Genomic DNA, 20909 nt, shown 5'->3' on the forward strand with positions numbered 1-20909 from the left:
ACTCTCTTTGTAATGGCTATCAAACATGCCTTGATATATAACTTGGTTTCTTAAGTATAGTGGTGCTCTCTCTATGTAGCCAATCTCCATTTATTTTTTTATTAAAAAATGTATATTTTAATTGAAGTATAGTTGTCATTCACAAAAAACATTTCTATGTCTTCTTTGGAAAATGTTCAATTCCTCTGATACACTAATATCAAAAAGAGAAGCAGTAGTCGGTGTCGGTGAGGATGTGGGGCAAGGGAGCCCTTGGGCACTGTCGGTGGGAATGCAAACTGGTGCAGCCACTCAGTGTGGAGAAGTTCCTCAAAAAATTAAAAATACGGAGATCATACAATCCAGTAATTCCACTTCTGGGTATTTACCTGAGGAAACAAAAACATTAATTTGAAAGGATATATGCACCCCTATGTTTATTGCAGCATTATGTACAATAGCCAGGTAATGAAAACAACTGTGTCCATCAATAGATGAATGAATAAGGAAGATGTGGTACATTTACAAAAGAGAAAATTTTATATTACTCAGCCATAACATGAATGAAATCTTGCCATTCACAATAAAGTGGGTGGACTTGGAGGGCATAATGCTAAGTAAAATAAGTCAGACAGAGAAAGACAAAAAACATATGATTTAATATATGTGTAACTAAAAAACAAAACAAATAAATAAACACAGAAATAGACTTATAAATACAGTGAATAAACTGGTGGTTGCCACGGGGAGAGCAGGAGAGGCGTGGAAGGGGTGAAATAGTGAAGGGGATAAAAAGGTACAAGCTTCCATTGCAAAATAAATAAGTCACAAGGATAAAAAATGCAGCATGGAGAATATGGTTAATAATACTGTAATATCTTTGTGGTGACAAGGACACTTAATTTTGGTGAGCATTTTGTAATGTATATAATTGTCAAATCACTATGTCATACACCTGTGCTTTTAAATGTATTATCTTTTACAATCCACGCTCCAGCTGCAGAACGTGGGCATTATTATATTCATTGTGAGGATGAGAAAAACCGGGGTCAAGTTACCTATGCATCTTGCTCCAGAACACATAACCATTAGGGACAGATGAGGAATTCAAATTCAGTTATTATTATTATTAATTTAAAAATTTTAGTTTATTTTCCATTACTTTACTCTGAACTCCAAGGAAGCATTCTGTCTGCCTTCATGGCTTCCCTTTAATATACTTGGGTAAATATACCAATTTCCCATTTTAAGTTTCACTAGAGATGTAAAGATTGACTCTGGGCTCATTAATTTACCTTATTTATTAAATGTGCTCAGTTGTTTTACAACAGTGAAAGTACTTTGACTTGGAATTTCAGTACCACGAAGGGAGTTTCCTCCTTGCATCGGTAGATGACAGGTTTGTTGGCCTTTAGGATATTGCAGCACATACGGAATGAGGCAATTGCGTGCCAATAGCAAACAAAAATGTAAGGAGAGTGGTAAGCTACTTTTAAACTCTGGACTTCAATTTCCCCACCTGAAAAAGTAAATTTGTTTGGGCCAGATTATCGCCAGCTGTTCTAATTATAAATGATGCTTAAATGGAACCTCTCTGTCTATATCTTTCCCATTTTGTCCTGCCTGTCAGCTTTCCACCTTTCCACCTTCCTTCTTTTCCTAAATTAGTTGCATTAAACTACTTTCCTTAGCTTTAATCACCCTGAATGGGCCATCTGCTTCTGTATTCCATCAAAAAGCAGAACTTGATCTTGGCTGCTACAGAAGACTATTTGCATTATTTATACTATAAGCAACCAAATCTGACATTTATACTGCTGTGGCCTAAATTCTTCTAAATCTTGTCTTAACATGTGACATGTGTATGATGTGTAGAGTCTTAGAAAGCTCTTACGGAGGTTTTCACAGTTGAATGAATCTCTTTGATCTTCTCAAGACTTGAAAGCTGCAAGTGTGGAACATGTGAATATTTCTGAAGTTTTCTAAATTACAGGTAATTCAAATTTAGTCTCAGGATTTTAATATGATCAATGACTGATGTGTTTATCAGGTGGATGTCATTTCACTGTTAATGCAATACACTGAATCTACTAAATTAATCCTGTGAATATTAAGTTATTATGCAGACTTGAAAAGATGCTCTTTGTAGAGTCAACTTTAGAAAATAGGATAAATGTAAACTTATGTTTAGACAGTTTGGTGCCATTTGAAAAATGATTTGTTTCTTTCTTAATGCAATCATTTAAATACATCTACATAATTTCATATGACACATGTAATTCTATTTAGTTTATTTAATACCCCTCACTTAGAAAATAAGAATTTACTGAGACCCAGTCCTCAGCAGGATCTTTAAGATTCTACATGTATTTGTTAACTGAACTATGAAGCAGGTGGAAAGGGAAGAGATCAAGAAATAATTTACTAACTCTGTCCTCTAAATACTTATAACAAGTGGAAAGAAAAACAGTATGGAAAACAGAAGGCAGAGAAACATTACCAAGGATCATAAATATGTGCAAAATGTAAGTTTTCCATGGGTGTAAATGAAGCAACACTTAGGTTTGATTTGGATTTTCTAAAGAAGAAGGAAAGAAAAGAAGAGAGGAAGTAAGGAGGAAAGTAAGGCAGGAAGGCAGGCGGAAAGGAGGGAGAGAAAGACCGTCACACACAGAGAGTCTTTCAAGCCCAATCAGGCAATGTGCTGCTGCTGCTGTTCCCCAGGGAAACATTTCAGAATAAGTTTCTCGCCTAAATGTTGCCCAAGGACTGAACTTGGGCAGTAGGCAATGTCTGCTTCTTGATGTGTTTTCTTTTCCCCTTCCTCTCTCTCCTCTTGTTTCTTCATCCTTAGAGTAGATTTTTACCTTCATGCTGAAATTCGTAAGTTCATTAATTTAGTATTAGATCTTGGATCTAATATAACCAAGTACTAAAAGCTTTCTTGATGTGCTGAAGATTATTTGGAAACAAGGTCAGTAAGCATCTAATATATCCTTAAAAATTTGTTAAATAAATTAATATATTGGTGATTGATTTGGGATGTCAATTTTCTGTAGGATTCCATGTGATGGCAGAAGGCCCTTCTCTAGATGGCTGCTTGTGTTCTTTAGGTTATTGAGAAAATAAAGGCATGAACATTGCCTGGTATGTTTATGTGTGTGTGTGTGTGTGTGTGTGTGTGTGTGTGTGTGTGTGTGTGTGTACAGGCATAGCCATGGGGGATCAGTAATGTGAACAAGCCCACAGCATTGGTCAAAAGGGATAGAACAGGGCAATTCCTCACTGGCAGCCAAACAGGAGTTGGTGGGCTCGTTTTAGGAAAGTCTGGTCATATTACCACCATATACATTTTCTCCTTATTTGCAGCCACTGTTGTAGATCATTCTTGGTTGCCAATTTTTCTATTTTTGTGACCATTAACCACTCCAGTAACAGCGTTTTTCACATACTAGAAAGTTAGAACTAGGGAATGAAAACTGGTTGGAAGAGAATATTTGAACAGTACTTTTCTAAATTAAACATGCTTCTGAAAAGGAGGAGAGAACTAGTATATTTAAGGTATTTTTCATCTTTGACTATCTCTTCCTTTTAATCGGGTATAAAGTTTAATTTCCCAGACTGTGAGAACCCAACAGTGTTCCTTAGATCCTGTCCTAGCAAACATTTCCACTGACTCTCCCTCCAGCATCCATGTCTTGATGTAAAATCTGAGCCCTAGGGACTGGGAATAAGAAGAAATAGTAGCAGACGTTCTCAGTTTAAAAAAAAAAACTCAACTAAGTTCAATTACACTACACAGTAGACGGTCTCCCTGAGCTACTGATGGTGCTGGGTTGAAAACATGAGGAAGTGCTAAGGGTCATAGTTGGTATGTGAGTTGTGGATAGGGGAGGGCAAAGGAGTAGGGAGACTGCAGCTTTCCTCTTTGTATTACCTGCACTCTTGAGAGACACAGAAAGGGTAAGATGACAGGGCTCATGTTAGTCTAACTGCCGGCCAGCCATTCTATGTATTTATTGCCAGCATTTATGAAATAGGGTTATCTTTGAAAGCACTCAGGCAGTTGATTTAAAAAGAAATAAACATCTGTTTACTGCTTATTTCTGCCTTTGTGTTTTTGGTTGATTTGGATATTTTTGCACATGGAGAAATTCTGAAAATGTATTTCCACAACTGAATAAAAAGAAAGGAAATCGGTTAAACTAAATGAATATTTAAATAGTGCTTCTGGTGATGAACTCTATCCATCCAAAACTTTAAATGATTTTCATGATAGACTCATTTTTTTTTCATTCTTTGTGAGGATGTTTAGATTCCTGTGTTTAGATTCCTTATTGGCTCTAACAGAAACCTGCCAATGTGCCCTTACTTGTAGGTGTTATGGACAGGCTGCTTGGGAGAAGGGAAAATGGCCATGAAAGAAGAAGGTAGAAACAGATGTTAAAGTCTAAGTGTTGACATCTGCATTTCAGTGGAGTTTATTATTATTGACTACAGAGGTATAATTTACACACCACCCTGTGCACTTATTTTAAGTGTATAGTTTAATGAGTTTTGATACATGTCTGTAACCACGTAAACCCCACTGTAATAAAAATACAGAATGTTTTGATCACCACAAAAGATTCCTTTGCTCCCTCCCAGTCAACTCCCTTCACACCTCAGCTCCCAACAACTATAGACCTGCCTTCTGTCATTACAGATTAGCTTTGTCTTTTCTTGAGTTTCAAGTAAATATAATAGTATACACTCTTTCAAGCCTGGTCTCTTTCACGCTACATGGTGATTTTGAGACTTATTAATGTTGCATGTATTTGTAGTGTTGGCCTTTCAGTGCTGAGTAACACATCACTGTTATAGTTATGCTCCAATTTGTTTATCCATTTTACCTCCTGATAGACATTTGGGTTGTATCCAGTTTGGAGATATTATATGACCATCTGTGTGCAAGTCTCTGTGTCGACATATAGTTTCATTTCTCTTGGTACCTACCAAGAAGAAGGGTGGCTGGATCATATGGGAGCAGTGTGTGCAGCTTTTAAGGAAGCTGACAAGCTGTTTTTCACAGAGTTGGACCATTTCACATTCCCCCCAGCAAAACCTAAAAGAGTTCATGCTGCTTCACATCCTTGACAATGTTTGGTATGGTTAGTCTTCTAGTTTTACCTATTCTTATAGGTGTAAAGTGGGAGCTTATTTTAGTCAAATTTTGGATTTTCCCAGTGAATGAGGAGGGTGAACATCTTTTCATGTCCTTACTGGCTACCCATATTTTTTACTTTGTGAGGTGTCAATTGGAATGTTTTTGTGCTTCTAAATAAGTCATTTGCTAATAGTGATGAAAGATTTCTTTGTTCTATTTTAGATACAGATTCTTTTGTCATATATGTGCTATGAATATTTTCTCATAGTTTATGGTCTGCCTTTTCTTTTTATAATGGAGTCTTTTAAAAACATGTTTCTAGTTTTGTCCAAATCCAATATATCATTTTTCTAAAATACTTTGCTTTTTATTGTGCCCAAGAAATCCTTGCCTACCTCAAGATTGCAATTTTTCCTAGTCTTATTATCTTAGCTGTAACACACAGATCTATGATCTACTTGAATTAATTTTGTGTGTAGAGGAGATCCCAATTTAAGTGACTAACAGTTCTGTGCATTTAAAAAATGTGAAACAAAAGAAAAAAGTGCCTTAAAATTGATCCCTGGAAGAGATCCTCTTGGTGGGTAATGCTCCTGAAACATCTCATCAGATTGGTTTTCTCACTTTAAATAAAACCATCACCACCATAACCGCCACTGCTTTCAGCACCACCTCTGAAGGGTCCCCACCAGTAAGATGGCAAACTTCCGGCTTCTCTTCAGGGTCCTCAGTTCCGGCCGGCGCCACCTGAAGCCCAATCACCTCTCGCCCCCCTCCCAATCCCAGCACCTAGCCAACAGCCACCAGCCCCGTAGAAGTGACACCTCAATCAATTCATGCCCCTTCCTATATAACCCAGCACCTTTCCCTAATAAAGCGGAATTCTCCAGTGAATTGCTGCTGTGTGTCACTCCTTTCCTTTCAACCTCCACTTCCCCACTACGGGGACCAAGACACATTGATCCTCCTCTGACACTTGTAAGGTAAATTGTTCTTTCTTATCAAATGTTTGCATCTGAAAGCTGAGCTTGGCTGGAAAACTTAAGAATTTTTTAAGAAATACCAAGAAAAACATTAACCCAGAGTCTCTAAGAAGGACTAGGCATCACTAGGACACCCTTCCTTGGTCCATCCTTCCTTCACTGAAGGGCTACTTTTTCATGAAGATTGCCATCTTAACATTCTCCAACACAGATCCTCCCCCAAACTGTATTTCCCCTTCATAGGAAGGAGAGGTACCCCCTCTGTAGTTTTTCCCTCTTAAGGCCCAGTTCAGGCTGCAGGATGAGTCTCTTCCTCAGGAAGGAGAGGAAATAGTGAATGACCTTCCTCCCTGGTGAGATGTCCACAACGGATTCTGCCAGGCCCAGAATGTTTGTTACTCCCAACAGCTTTAGTTTTCAAATGATCAGTCATATATACCACAAAGGGGAGAGAGAAGTTTACTTTCAGTGGGCCATGAGCAACTCTAGAATGGAGTCTTTTTTTCAAAATCCTTTCTCTTGTACATAAGGAATTCAAATGTGTTTATTTATTTCCTGGCAGTAGAAAACATGATCTGGAGAAGAACGACACACCGTCAGGTGAGCTGGCTTTTTCCCTCAGTGGGGAACAAAATAGGAAACAGAAGATTGTGCTGGACATCCAACCAGGCAGATAAAGCAAACAGAGGCCGTTCCCTCCCATGGGAGCTCTGGTCTCGCAGTGGGGAGCCCTTGTCAGAACTGTGACAACACAATTCTTTCCGATATGATAAAAATCAAGTTCGTTTAAAACCAGGTTTGTTTTTTGTTATTTCCGTTAGCACATGGGTATGTAATGACCCATTTGCAAAGAGGCACCATCACTTTAAATTGCGGGAAAATAAAAAATATTTAATACCAAATAAAACATTAATATATCTAGGAATTATCTCAATAAGAAAAATTTTCTGTACTGTATAAAGCTCAGTAAGGAAGCTATGAAGCAATGACTCAGATCAGCTTTGATAAATCAGTTTATAGACTATTCCCAGCTGGATCTGGCTTCTATTTGGTCGAGATTATTACCTGACTTATTTGAAGTTGAAGCCAACAGTACTCAGGGTTCGAATGACCCCTGGTGTTTCTCCACATTAAAGCAAGGCCTGCAGCTGCTCACAGATGGACCAGGTCCTCTAAAGTGGCAAACACAAAATAGTTTACAAGGGGGATGTCTTCTTGCAAGAAATGCTAGGCAAGTCTTTTAATTTCATAGCCACTCCATGCACAGTTCTTACCTCTTTAGCTCATTGTCTACCCAAAACCTTTGATCAAGGACTGTGGATTTATGTAAACTTTCTTTGAATAATAGTAATTCCAATAATATCATTTATTAAGTATTTCCCAAGCCCCAGGCACTTTGAATGAGTTGTTCTGTTTAATCTTTACAAAAGTCCTATGAATATGTGCTTTATTTTTCCTTTTTCTTAAATCAAGAAACAGCCTTAGAGAGAATAGATAAGTTTAATGGCAGTCACCCAGCAAATGGAAGACTGGGGATTTGAACCCAGAAGTTCAGCACCAGAGACTGCATTCCTTACTGCTATGCTACACTGTGTGTGCTGAACAGTTAGATCCTGCAGTTCTCATTCATCCAGAATCAGGTGATCATTATTTCCTAAGTAGTGGAGTAAAGTAGTGAATTATAATGTATATATAGCCATAGCCATAGAGCTAGACATGAAGCAGTACTTCCAGAGTGGGTGCCTGCCTCTGTCACTTCCTGAGGACTTGCAGACAATGTGTTTGTATGGACCAATGCTTGTGTCATGACTTTCTTTTGCTTTTTTTCCATGTGCAGGTGTTTTACTTCTGTATAGATTTTGGGTTCAGGTAAAACCCTCTCTAAATTGGGTACAGGTAAGGTACATGAAGAAAGACTGTTTTCTTCTAATATATAAAACATTTAAAATTAGGGATTATTGTGGTTTGGCCATGAACTCTGTATCAGGCTTGACTGGAGGATAAACTAGTACCTCTTGGTCATCCTCACATCCCTCCACTACTTTTTACTTCTTATAGATGTGGCCAGCGGTGCGGGTAGGGTACCAGCTGTCCCACATAAGCAAAATTTCTCAAAATTGTGGATTTTTCTAAAGGCCATAGGTCACATAGAGAGGGAAGTATAGGATAGTTAACTTTTTAAAACTGTTTGTCTCCTCTACTTGTAAAACTTAGCAATATTTCTACATGGCAATGTTTACAGAAAAATTTCTGTAACCTCCTTGACAGTCCAGACAAGTCAATCTTGACGAGAGACTGGATTCCCTTGAAATGCACATTATGTGTCCAATGAACTCATCATTATTATGCCTATTAATTAGCTTCTAATAAGTAGACATTATGACAGGATTTAGGGAGCTATAGCTAGAAGGAAGTGGAGAAATTAGGGATGAAAATTACTCACAACTCTTACATGTGACTGTTCTCTTGGGTGTGAAGCGGAGCTGGACTTACTCTGCTTGCGCATAGGCCTCTCCCCACCCACTGTATGCATCCCTTCTCTACTAGTTGGGGTTCTCCAGAAACACAGAACCAATAAGATGTGTGTGTATATATATATGTATATAAATAAATAAATAAATAAATAAATAAATAAATAAATATATATATATATATATATATATATATATATATATATATATATATATATATAGAGAGAGAGAGAGAGAGAGAGAGAGAGAGAGAGAGAGAGAGAGAGAGAGAGAGAGAGAGATTCATTATAAGGAACTGGCTCATTCCTATACTCAAGTTATAGAAGCTGACTAGTCCAGAATCTGCAGGGTGGACTGGCAGGCTAGAGAGGCAGGAAAGCCAATGTGTAGTTTCAGTCCAAAGGATGGAACAGATGAAGTCTGAAGGCCGTTACTGAGTTCTGTCTTGCTCCAGGAAGGCTGGTCCTCTTGTTCTACTCAAGCCTTCAGCTTATTGGATGAGGCCCACCCACACTATGGCGGGCAACTGGCTTTTCTCAAAGTCCACTGATTTAAATGTTCATCTCATCCCAATATGTCCTCACAGAAACACCCAGAATAATGTTTGACCAGACATCTGGGCACCCTGTGGCCCAGACACACTGACAAAGTTAACCGTCACAGCCAGGGCCGAGGACTTGTCATCTGACTATACCTAACACACCAGCCAAGCACACAACCAGTGCAAAATTGTGTGTTCATACATTTTCCCAAAGGAAACCTTTCAGCCAACAGTAACTGCTCTCTCCTATCTGGGCTCATGTGGAGTCCATCTGCCTCGCCTGCCCTGTGCAGGAGGATAAACCAGATTCTACCATTGGTTGTTTTGCTCTGGGCACTGCCTGTAATGCCCTTCATGACACTAATCCTCCTTCACTTTGTAGTCCTTTATGTCTCTGAGGCTCTTAAGCAGGAGCTTACATTAAAATCCTGCTGATCAAGGCAGGGATACAGGATGGGGAGCTAGATAGCTGTTAGTGCTGAGGGATTTACAGACGACTTACCGAAGAGCTCCCCACTACCCAGCTCCTTATCAGAAGGAGATAAACTGAAGGAGGTTTAAACCTAGCTTCCTGGGACGCCTGTCCTTATCACTACTTCCTCACCTGCCCTCACTCAGCCAGCGGTCAGTTGTGAAGTCAGTCCACCGAGCTGGAGGATGGTCACACATCTACATGTAATGGAAAGCAGAATGGTTTTTCTCTCCAGGTCCTGTTTCTAATTCTATGCACACAGGTATCTTGCTTCCAAATCATCCTTCTTTTGCAGTCCGTGGCTTTCTAGGGTCTCACACTGTGGCACCCCCTAACTGGTCATGTGGTTTCCAGGCTCCAGATATACTTCTTACTCTATCGTCAGTAATGCACATCTGTCCAGTGTGTCATTCCTTCAGGATACTGGCCCCGGCAAGGCCACTGACAAATTGTTCTCAAGTGGGGTGTTAATAGCATTAACAATATTCTTAGATAATACATATAGAGGCTATCTTCAGCCTGGCTTTGCCTGTGCATCTTTCTTTATTTTTTAATGCTGAAAATAATACTACTTTTGGTTTTGGATAAAATCTCTACCAGTTCCCCTTTCATTCACTGTAATTTAACACACATCATTTGAGTGCTGAAAGCTTATTAGCCAATCACCATACCAGGGGCTGTGTGGGCTCTGCGAGTGAGAACACAAAACCATGCCATCAAAAAGCTTTCAATCGAAAGGGAAGTGCAGACCTGTATATACAAATCTATAATTTAGGGGAAGGTTTAGTGCCATATTAGAATCACAAATTATTTTGAAAGCCCCAAGGAAGGAGTAATTAATTGGAGCTGAAATGAAACCTCCAGTTTTACACATTGAATTTACTAGTGCTTTAGGATGAGAACATGTCTGCCAGACAAAGACAGGCCTGTTGCAGAGCTGCTCCCTTTTTATATATTAAACACGCAACATGATTGCATACTGTTCAGAAGACACAAACTTCAGTCTTCAGTGACTGAAAATGGTATCCCCCATTTCCTGGGTAATTCAGAGTATGCTATTTAGATCAAACTTCCTGCTTAAACAACAAAAACAGAAAACTTTACTTTCAAAAGATTGACAAACTAAAGAAATAGTGGTTCAGTCTCAGAGTATCTTTGGGAAGATACCCCAAAGCAGATATGTATGCAGAATATTCAAGCACCAAAGCTATTGTCTTGGAGACATTGATCCATGTGGCATATTTAGGATTTCTTTGCAGCCTTGAGGGACAGGAGGGGAAAAAACCAAAGCTGAGGACTGTCCAAGGGAGCACCATCGGGATAAGTACAGACAAGAACTAAACCTATTGTTAGGACTGTCAGACGGAATACAGGACAGGCGGTCACCTTTTAATTTCAGGTAAATGACGAAAAGTTTTTTAGTATAATAATATGCTCCATGGAATACTTGGAGATATTTGTACTTAAAAAATGATTCACTGTTAATGGGAAATTCAAATTTACTTAATGGATACTAAATCTGGAAAATGCAGCCATTACCTGACCCCCAAACCTTGAACTTCAAAGAAAGCTACCCTGATTTGAGTAGAGCAGAAATAAAACAAAAGAAAAATCACCTCTAAGATTTTGTGGCTACACGTTACATTGCCAGAGTTGGTCAAGAAAGTGCCACTTACAAAATTGGATAAACAAGGCACCTTTCAATAGTGGCGCCAGGCACCTGGCAGAAGCAGGCTCAATATCTCAATGAGAGGGACAAAGTCCTTGTCTCAGGGAATCCTCACAAGTAATTGGCCATGAGCCATAATCAGCAAGCCAGCAAAGATAACCAGAAGTATGAGGAAACAAACAGCAGAAACAGGAGTTATGTCACCAAGATGACAAAGTAGGAGACCCCAGCCTCCATTCCCCAGTGAGGATCAACAATTAGGCAGCTCTGAGTGAGCTCAGGATTCCCCGCAAGAAACCTCAGCAGTACAGCAGAAAAAAAAAACCCTGATAATAACTACACAAAATGAGAAGAGAGAACACCTTCATGTTGCCTGCATCATAGCCTCCCTCAGACTGGCACTGCTCAGCACTGAGAGGGAGTTTCCCTTGTCTGGGAAGGGAGCAGGGTGAGTGATCCGTTACCTACTCAGTACCTGAATGAGGATCCCCTTTATTTTCATCCACCCAGAAACCAGCAAAGATGAGACCTGTAGAGACAACTGGGAACAAAATAGAAGAGCAGAGGCTTCTAATCTCAACCACACAGCAAGACGGCTGCAATTCCCACTGACCTGGTCTGCAGAGGACCCCAGCTGCTTTTGCCACTGAAGAAATCAATGACCAGCACAACTGCCATGGACTGCCCATAAATTTAATCAGTTTTCAACCCACAGGTATTTTTATTCATAGATTCCAGCCACCTGAGCGGAAAGTGAGAGTGGGGAGTCTTTCCCGACTCCCCTCCCCTTTACTGGAGTCTAGGATCTGCACAGGCAGCCAGTCCAGGCCTCTGTAACTGTGTGAGTGCAAGATGCCCACTCAGACCTCTGCAGCTACCCCTACCCTGTGCATGAACTTGGGGCTGGTCCTACCAGCTCTGCTCTCCCATGCTGCTGGCCCAGCTCTCGTCACTGGCCTCTACTGAAACAGCTGGATGTGCACACCTGGGATGAGATGTGGAGGCCACAGAAATGCACACTGACAGCCATGGCCCCCACAGCTGTGTGAATGCCTAGGTTGGCCCTACCTTCCATCACTGACCTGCAGGCTAACCTGAAGCCCACTCCTCCAGCTGTGCACCTGCACACCCTTGGCCTGACTTCCTTCCCTGTCTCTACTCCTGCACATGCACCTGTGAGGAGATGCTGCAGCCACAGGAATACATGCCTGTCAGTGTACCCACAGTTTGCCCTGTCCCTTCCTGCTGGATCTGGCCCCCCACAACTCTGTGTGTGTCTGCAGCTGGCTCTTGCCACTACACAGGCACCTGAAACCAGCCCCCACAGCTGGTGTGTGCACACCACTGGATCAGCTCACACTGCTGCCTGCCGTGGTCCCTACCCACTGATCAGGGCATGCTGTTCAGGATTCTGACAGCTTTCACAGCTGCTGCACACCCACCACAGTGCTACCAAGGACCATGCAGTTGTTGATTCTGTGGACGCCAGCAGCCTGAGCTGAGGAGATCAGAACCCCCAAGCCCAGAGCAGCGGCTTGCCTTCGCACCTGGTGCCCTGCACCACTAGACCCTGGGTCACACAGGCTCCAGCATTCCCCTGCCTGCAGGTGAAGGTCTTTCCTTACTGAATTCAATCCACAAAGTCAGGAAGAGGTGACAGCTGCTTCAAATGTGCAGAATCAGGGAAACCTTTCTCCACCAAAGGGACACAGTAAACCTCCAGTAACTGACCCAGAGAAGCAGAGATCCAGGAATTCCCAGAGAAATGGAGCTAATAGGTCACCCCATCATTTCAATCCAAAATGAACTCCAAGATACATTATAATACAACTGTCCATAATGTTTCCTAACTGGTTATTTTGGATGTATCAGAAAGCTCTTGTATTTAGGAGAGTTCACTTACAACAAAACACTTTACTAGCGTCTCATAATATTTATAATGGACTTCAGTAGATTCTCCTACTTTTTCTAGGTCAGAGATCACTCTACTCAAAAATAATGATAATTTTTGCCTCCAACTTCATAAAAATTTTGCTTCATGAACTTTTCTGTCTATCGTTGAAATTACTCAACTGTGAACCAGTTTTATTAAGATTGGGTATAAGTTAATATGGGGGGGGAGGGGTGACTCTATGTTTCTAATTTGTCCTGCTTTTTGAAGGTCACATTGAAGAAAAAGTGATACATGTGAGGTTTGTGCTGAATTTGATAACTTCTAACCTGATTTCAGTTTTTTAAATTATCTTTTCTGCTAAGTCCAATTTGCTGTCTGACTTTTAATTTTGGTAATTACATTTTTCATTTATTAAAGTTCTGATTGGTTCTTTTTTTTCAAATTACCTAAGTCACCTTGAAAATATGTTAGAGCTCATCAATTTTTCTTTAGCTATGGTGAGCTGAGTTCTTCAAAAGCTGTACATAATTCCAACATCTGAATTAATATAATTAATATGTATTTGTGAGAACTACTTAGCATCATACATCTTATGTTTTGGATGGCAAGAATAAATAATGTGAATATTAATTTTCTACAAATGAATCTATTTCCTTACATAATCTTCATTAAAATTCCTATATTAATTCAGGAAGATGATATATATTTATATAAGTTAGAGAAATATATACACAGATATATAAATAAAAATTAAATAGATAAATATAAAATAAATTATAAACATGTGTATATGTATGATTGTACATATATGGAACATGACTGCAGGAATATATGGAAAAATTAATGTATGATAAAAAGGCTTTTCAAATTAGTGGAGAAAGATTGAGTTTGTCATTAAATAGAGTTGGTACAGGTGACAAACCATTTGGAAAAAAATTGTTCTCTGTTTTGCACTTTTACATAAATGAATCAATGGTTTGAAATTTTAAAAACTTGCTTGTGTCTATTATTTTTATTATACATCAGTAACATTTTTTATAACGTTGGGGTTTGGGAGATCTTTCCAAACCTGATACAACATCAGAACAAGAATATTTATAGATACTGCTATATTATAATTTTAAAAGTCAGAAGCAAATTAAAAGATGAAAATCAAAAGGTTATTACCAGTAAACATAAAAGCCTTTTCTAATTAACAAGAAAAAGATACACATGTCAACAGGAATTGTTTTTTTTTATTTTTTTATTTTGGTATCATTAATCTACAATTACATGAAAAACATTATGTTTACTAGGCTCCCCCCTTCACCAAGTCTCCCCCCACATATCCCTTCACAGTCACTGTCCATCAGCGTAGTAAAATGCTGCAAAATCACTACTTGTCTTAAGAAGAAGTAGAGGTGCTTTGATAGACATACAAACCATATTCAAATTCATTATAATAAAATCAAAGCGTTTTATAAATTGGCAAAATAGAAAAGGTTGCATTGGTTGGCAGTGTTAGTATATGGTTATTCTCATCTTGTGGTGACAGAGCCCATCTGGAAAGTCACTTAGGTGGTATGATCAAATTGTTAAATATACATACACTTTGCTCCACCGATCTACCTCTAGGAATCTGAATTCCATAGGCATAACTGAAGGCCTAGGCAAAAACCTGCTTGCACATATATTCATAGCCAGATTGTTTATAATATGAAACACTAAAAACTGATTTACCATCAATATGTTTGTTTAAATAAGTTAGGGCAACCTTTCAAAAACTCAATGTCCATTATATAATGTTTAATGTGAAAAAACACATTATCAAACATCATCAATGTTAAGTGATACTTTTAAGATTTTCACACTCTGTGCATGAATAACCAAGTGTGCAATCAAGTCTGGATGGTATAACTAATGTGTTATTAATACTTAGGTGATGACATTTTATGCATTTTTCATTCTTTCATCTGTTACACAATTTGATTTTTTCCCACCACAATGAGCATGTCTTACTTTCAAATTTGGTGAAAAATTTATTTTTAAATAAGAAAGCAGGAAATTAGGATCAGGGCTTTAGGAGGTAGGCCACAGTTATCTGGAAAATTCACATACCAGAACTTCTGTTCACTGACAATGGTTAAATCAATAAAGCATTATTGTGTCTTGTGTGTGTACAGACACATAATATGCTTAATAATGTGCTTATAAGAGACATTTTCAAATACCAGGTTAACCTCTCCCCAAATATTTCTTGTCTGTTCCCTTAGGAGAATCACTTCAATTAAACACCTCCCAGAATTCTTTGCATTTTCTTCTCCTCAAGTACGTGTAACCATCTGGTTTGATTCAAGGTTTGTTGTGTTTGTGTCTTTCTGTCCTGTCGAAATAACACCTGTTTACTTAATAAGTGAATAATACAATATACAATAAATTTCCCTATTGTATTCTTTCTATGTTAAGCATTTGCCTTGAAGTTTAAATATATTGTCAAGGGAAGTGAAAAGTGGATTTCATCCAGAACAAAGCAGTCTCCTTAGTCTCTGTTTCAGAGGAGAGTTTTTAAGTTTTTAAGTCCATAGCTAGGTAATAGTCTAATACTAATGCTTTTGATTTTCTGTAGCCAGGTTTTGTTGGGAGCTGGGTTTCATATACTAAAAGCCAAGTCAGAAAGAATGAAACTTAGATATTTTCTGAACATGACAGTGTAGGCAGAACAATGTTAGATATAAACTGCTTTCTTGCTGCTTAAGGACTCAAGACATTTCTGGGATTGAGGAGTAAAGGAAAATGAAACAGAGTCCAATGTTCTGGTTCCTTTCTTTCTTCCTATAAGTTACAAATATTTGTTATGTGGTTTCTTCCTTTTTCTTGAGTGGGTTATAGGTAAACCAGGGTCCTGGTGTCCTCAGCCTTTGCGGGGCTGGTCAGAGATACAGTGTGAAGGCGCCCAGGTATTCTGTCTCTGGGTTTGAACAACCTCCTCCATGTACCTAGTGTGCTTGATAAGAGTATTTTCAGTGAGTGACATGGCCAGGAAGGCTGGGAAACATTGCTGTAGAAAAATAAACACAAACTAAGATAATTACATGGTTTGCTTTTTAGAAATGTTCATATGTCATTCCAGTGCCACGCTGATTAGTATCTGAATCATGTGGCAGACTTTTTATAAATGACAGATTCTTGGTTCCATCCAGGGATGAAAGGAGTGAGGTGGGCTGAGAATCTTTTGTTTTGAAAACCTCTTGGGTGGTTGGGTGCCCTATGAAGCTGAGTACTCTAGCTACCTGGAAATGAATTTCCACCTGATCCCACCAAGGATGAGATCATTCCCATTAATAATCTCATTAATTCTGAAAGGAACCATAGAGATACTCAGAAAGGTATTTTCCAAAGTACTCAAGCAAGCATTTTACTGGAAAGAGCCATTAAATCAAGTCTCTCTTTATTGTTACAGCCTTATTTAGGATGAGGCTAAAAACTATACCCTTTTCCTTTTTTTTTTTCAAATAAGACCCTGGCCTGGGTGTCTCAGCCAGGAAACTGCCGACTTTCTGGTGGCAATGGAGATATTCACAGCTGCATGTGGGGTACATAGGACATGCAGTCGCCCACTGCTTGCTCTGCCTGTGTTCATTCCTCTGTTAATGTGTGATTCTCAAGACCATAAAAGGCTCTTCTGAAATTTGGTCTACTGCCCCTCTGTGAGTGAATTCCTTTATGGTGTGGGAGAGTAGGTATCCATGGGTTTCTAATGGCAAGATTACAAAGTTCTTTACCTTTACAGACTTAGTGGGAGAAAGGGATCAGTATTGGAGGTATGGTTTACTTTGCTCTTGGATGGATACTCTTTCTTAAAATAATGAAAATGCAATGTAAAATCTGTAAAACACAAAATTTGACTCTTCTTCTCTCTTGCCTAATATATTGAGGGCTCAACTCAGAACCATTCCCATATGTGATGTCTGACTTCTTTGGCCCACGGTGGTTTCCCATTATTTAGTCAGGCAGATCCCTGTGCCAGGGGTATACTGCATACCTCTGGGGCACTGGTTACATCCTAGAGTTTGTGCAGATCCCTGTGCCAGGGGTACACCGCATACCTCTGGGGTGCTGGTTACATCCTAGAGTTTGTGCAGATCCCTGTGCCAGGGGTACACCGTATACCTCTGGGGCGCTGGTTACATCCTAGAGTTTGTGTATGACACTTGTACAATTTGTGTGATATATATTAGATAGCAGTAAGATGCATAAGAGGCATAATTTTCTTATTTGCACAGAGTCAGAATCTGGCCTAGTAGGAGATCTGCCTAATTCTGACCTTTGATAGTCTAACAGTGTGACTAACAGGATGCTACAATACATTTATTTTAAATCAATACACTTATATTTCACTTTCCAATAAAAGTGTGAATTTCTCATAATAGAAGCTTACATTACAAATCTATTCTTTTTTCCAGCACAAATAAAAGGTGAGGCTATAGTATGTTCTCAATAAAAGAGTGTTAAACTGAGTCACAGACACACAGAATACAGTGGTACAGGAGACAGCTGTCACATCCAGGCACCTGGATGAGGACCTTCTGAGAACAGGCAAAGTAAGACATTTTTAGGATAGCATTTTTACTTTACTCTCGTTAATTTATATGTCCAAAAATTGTTAGACTTCGAGTTTTTCCCTGAGAATTTAATAATAAAGGTGACATTTTTCACATGTTAGATGTTTAATGGGCTGCCATATCAGATGTGTCCTGAGAGTTCTCCGAATTGGACTTGCAAGGGGCCCCTGTCCCACTTTCCTTTCACCTTCAGCCAAGGAAGCCACAGGGCTTGAAGCTGATGTGCAGCAGACCAGTGGAAAGCAGGACAGAGTAAGACGGGTGTTGCGGCTTTTAAGACATGTAAAATCTTCTACATACACATTTTCTTTTATTTTTACATAGGCAAATAGTATTTGCTTTGTCATTTCATTTTATTTTTAACTTTTGTTATGGAAAATTTCAAATAAACACAGGAGATAGCACAATAAACTTTCATGGGCCCAACACTCAGTAGATTGTTAACTTTTGGGCAATCTAATTTCAGGTATAATGATACCCATTCTTTTGCCAAGATTATTTTGATGCAAATTTATGAAATCATCATTTTTCATAAGTATTTTCGTATGTATCTCCACCATTTAAGGATCTTCTCTCAATCTGTATTTATATTTTCCTATTGTCAAATGAGGATCCAAATAAGAAATGTACATTGTTATTAATTGCTATGCTTCTTAAACCTCTTTTAATCTACAGGGTTCCTCCCTTCCTGTTTTTCCTTTGCTGAAAAATCCAGGTTCAGCAGTATTTGCTGCCTGCATCTCCATGGTTTCACTGCATGTGACTCTCTATCACTTATTTATCCTGCAAACTGATTATTAGAGTTGAAGCCTTGATTAGATTTAGGTGCAAATTTCATAGTTTTTGCATTTAAGGAACTGAAATTCTATAAGAATAAATTTAACTGTCTTTTTTCCTATGTAAAAAGTTCTCTGTAGAACTTCTTCTTAACTCAGTGTTAAAGAAAAACACTTGGAAAGAAAGAGTGACCATCTCAATTCTCAAGCAGTTTGAAATTTTAAATCCATACATTTAGCTTAGCTGTTGGGTTTAACATTATTCTGTGTCATAATCAACATATATTTTCCAAATGAAATGAATATTATTATGATCGAATATTCTTTTCTTCATCCCTCAACTTAAGGCTTCTTAACACATTTTGGCCACTAAAATCAGGTGATTCTGAATTTTTTCTTGTATGATTATATTATGGTTAGCTATATATTTTTTCTATTATCTAATTCAGCTCATAGTTTGTCGGCCTCCTCCCTGTCTCCAACCCACAGATGAAGGAGGTAACGCGATGAGGTATCGAAGACCTGAACGGACCAGCCAGGGGACTCAAGGCGTAACAGCTCAAGAGTGATGCCAAGAAGGCACTCCTCATATTTATTGAGTAAATGAACATCTGAAGAAATCTGAGTAGGGGTTTCAGCACATGATCATTATCTCCTCAAGGACACCAAAACCATGTGAGGGCGGTCACGAGCTATAGGAACTTTTTATGGCTTTAATCATTCTGTCCTTGACCAAACATCAGAGGTCGTAGGAGAGACAATCAAGTCACATATCTTCATACATTTGATTTCTGTATTACTTGATTTATATATTAAGCCCATTAATGCCACTATAGTTAAGTGTAATTAACTCAGGTTGAATTGAAAGAAGGTTACTCTGTGTAATTTTTAAAAATATCCTGTATTACACATATTAACACATCATTTAATTTTACATAAATATACAAGTATGACTCCTTACTAACAATACATGAGGGCTCATCCCACTTGCTTTAATCAGTATCAAGTTGTATGCAAAGTTAGCCTGAAATTGGGTCACTCTCTTAAAACTTCCCTCTTGACTATTCAGTTCTTTTCCTAGATGACCTATTTTTCTTTTCCCCACACTTACTGGAAAGGTCAATGTGATCATGATTTAGGTCTAGTTACCATAAATTATCAATTTATGAGTTCTCAATTCATCTAACTTACTAATATTTAGGTGTCTTTAAATGATTACTTGTTATTTTTCCTAGCTATAATTCGATACACTTTATGGTAGTCACCTGCAGAATTTTTTTTTAACCATGGCATCCCTTTTATTTTATCTTAGGTAAATATTTTGTGAAAGGTCTCATAAAAAAATAAATACAGGGAGAGCAGGTCTGCTTGAAATAGGGGCTAAGGACCTGGATCCCTCTGTCTTCTACACCTCTTGCCCCTCTGTAACTACCCTGAGCATCTCATGTATTTCCTAAAGCTCACTGGAGCAACATTTGAAAATAATGCCTTAAGGTGTCCCAGGCTCCATATTGCTCCATTGCTTACAGAAGGCCTGGGCGTTGAATATGAGAATGAGTGAAGAATGCTATTGGAAGTGACGGGGTTGGCTAACGAGCCAGTAAAGCATTTAAGGCATTTGTCCTGTTTTCATCCCAAGCCTGCTCTTCTTCCTAAATGTTTCTTTCACAGGAATAAAGCAACCTCCTAGTGATCTCTTGTTTCTAACCTCAGCTCTGGAGTTAATTAGGAGATCTAAGTTTGAGCTTTGTAAATCTTCTGAGATATTTTATGTAAATTTTAAAATTAGTTTTGATTCAGAAATTCTTGTTTAATGAAATGTTTTGAATACTCTTTAATGAATTCATCCTGTAATACTCTAGAGAAAAGTCCTCTAATCTGATTGTCACTGTGCATTGTGAGTTTAAATACACATCAGTAGTCTTTTGGCCAGTAGGCCCAAATTAAATTAAGCAACCTTTCTAATTAAGTCAGAAATGGTGAGCACTTCATGTAATCAATGAATTGTAACTGAAAAAGGATAATTAAATTTGGAGTTCATCATCTAAAACTGAACTGGTAACTTAGATTCCCCACAGTTTGAATTTAACATATTTTAGATTCAGGCCTTCTTTATTTTCAGAGCTACTCACCTCTCTCCACATTTTATATTTTTTATTTGTCTCTCATATTCTCTTCTCTAATTTATCCCGAATACCAGTGTCTAATAAACTTTAGTTAACAGTTTTCTTATGTAGGGGTCCTTTCAGCTCCCTATAGACAATCAGACCAAATTTAAGCTCTCTCAAGGTGTGCCACCTGATCTTAGCCCTGCTTATCATGGTCTACTCCTTCATCTCAGCTGATAATCTTAGTGGTCCAGAGGTCATATTCAAAA

The sequence above is a fragment of the Manis javanica genome, chromosome 7 (assembly GCF_040802235.1).
Source record: "Manis javanica isolate MJ-LG chromosome 7, MJ_LKY, whole genome shotgun sequence".
NCBI classification, from domain to species: Eukaryota; Metazoa; Chordata; class Mammalia; order Pholidota; family Manidae; genus Manis; species Manis javanica.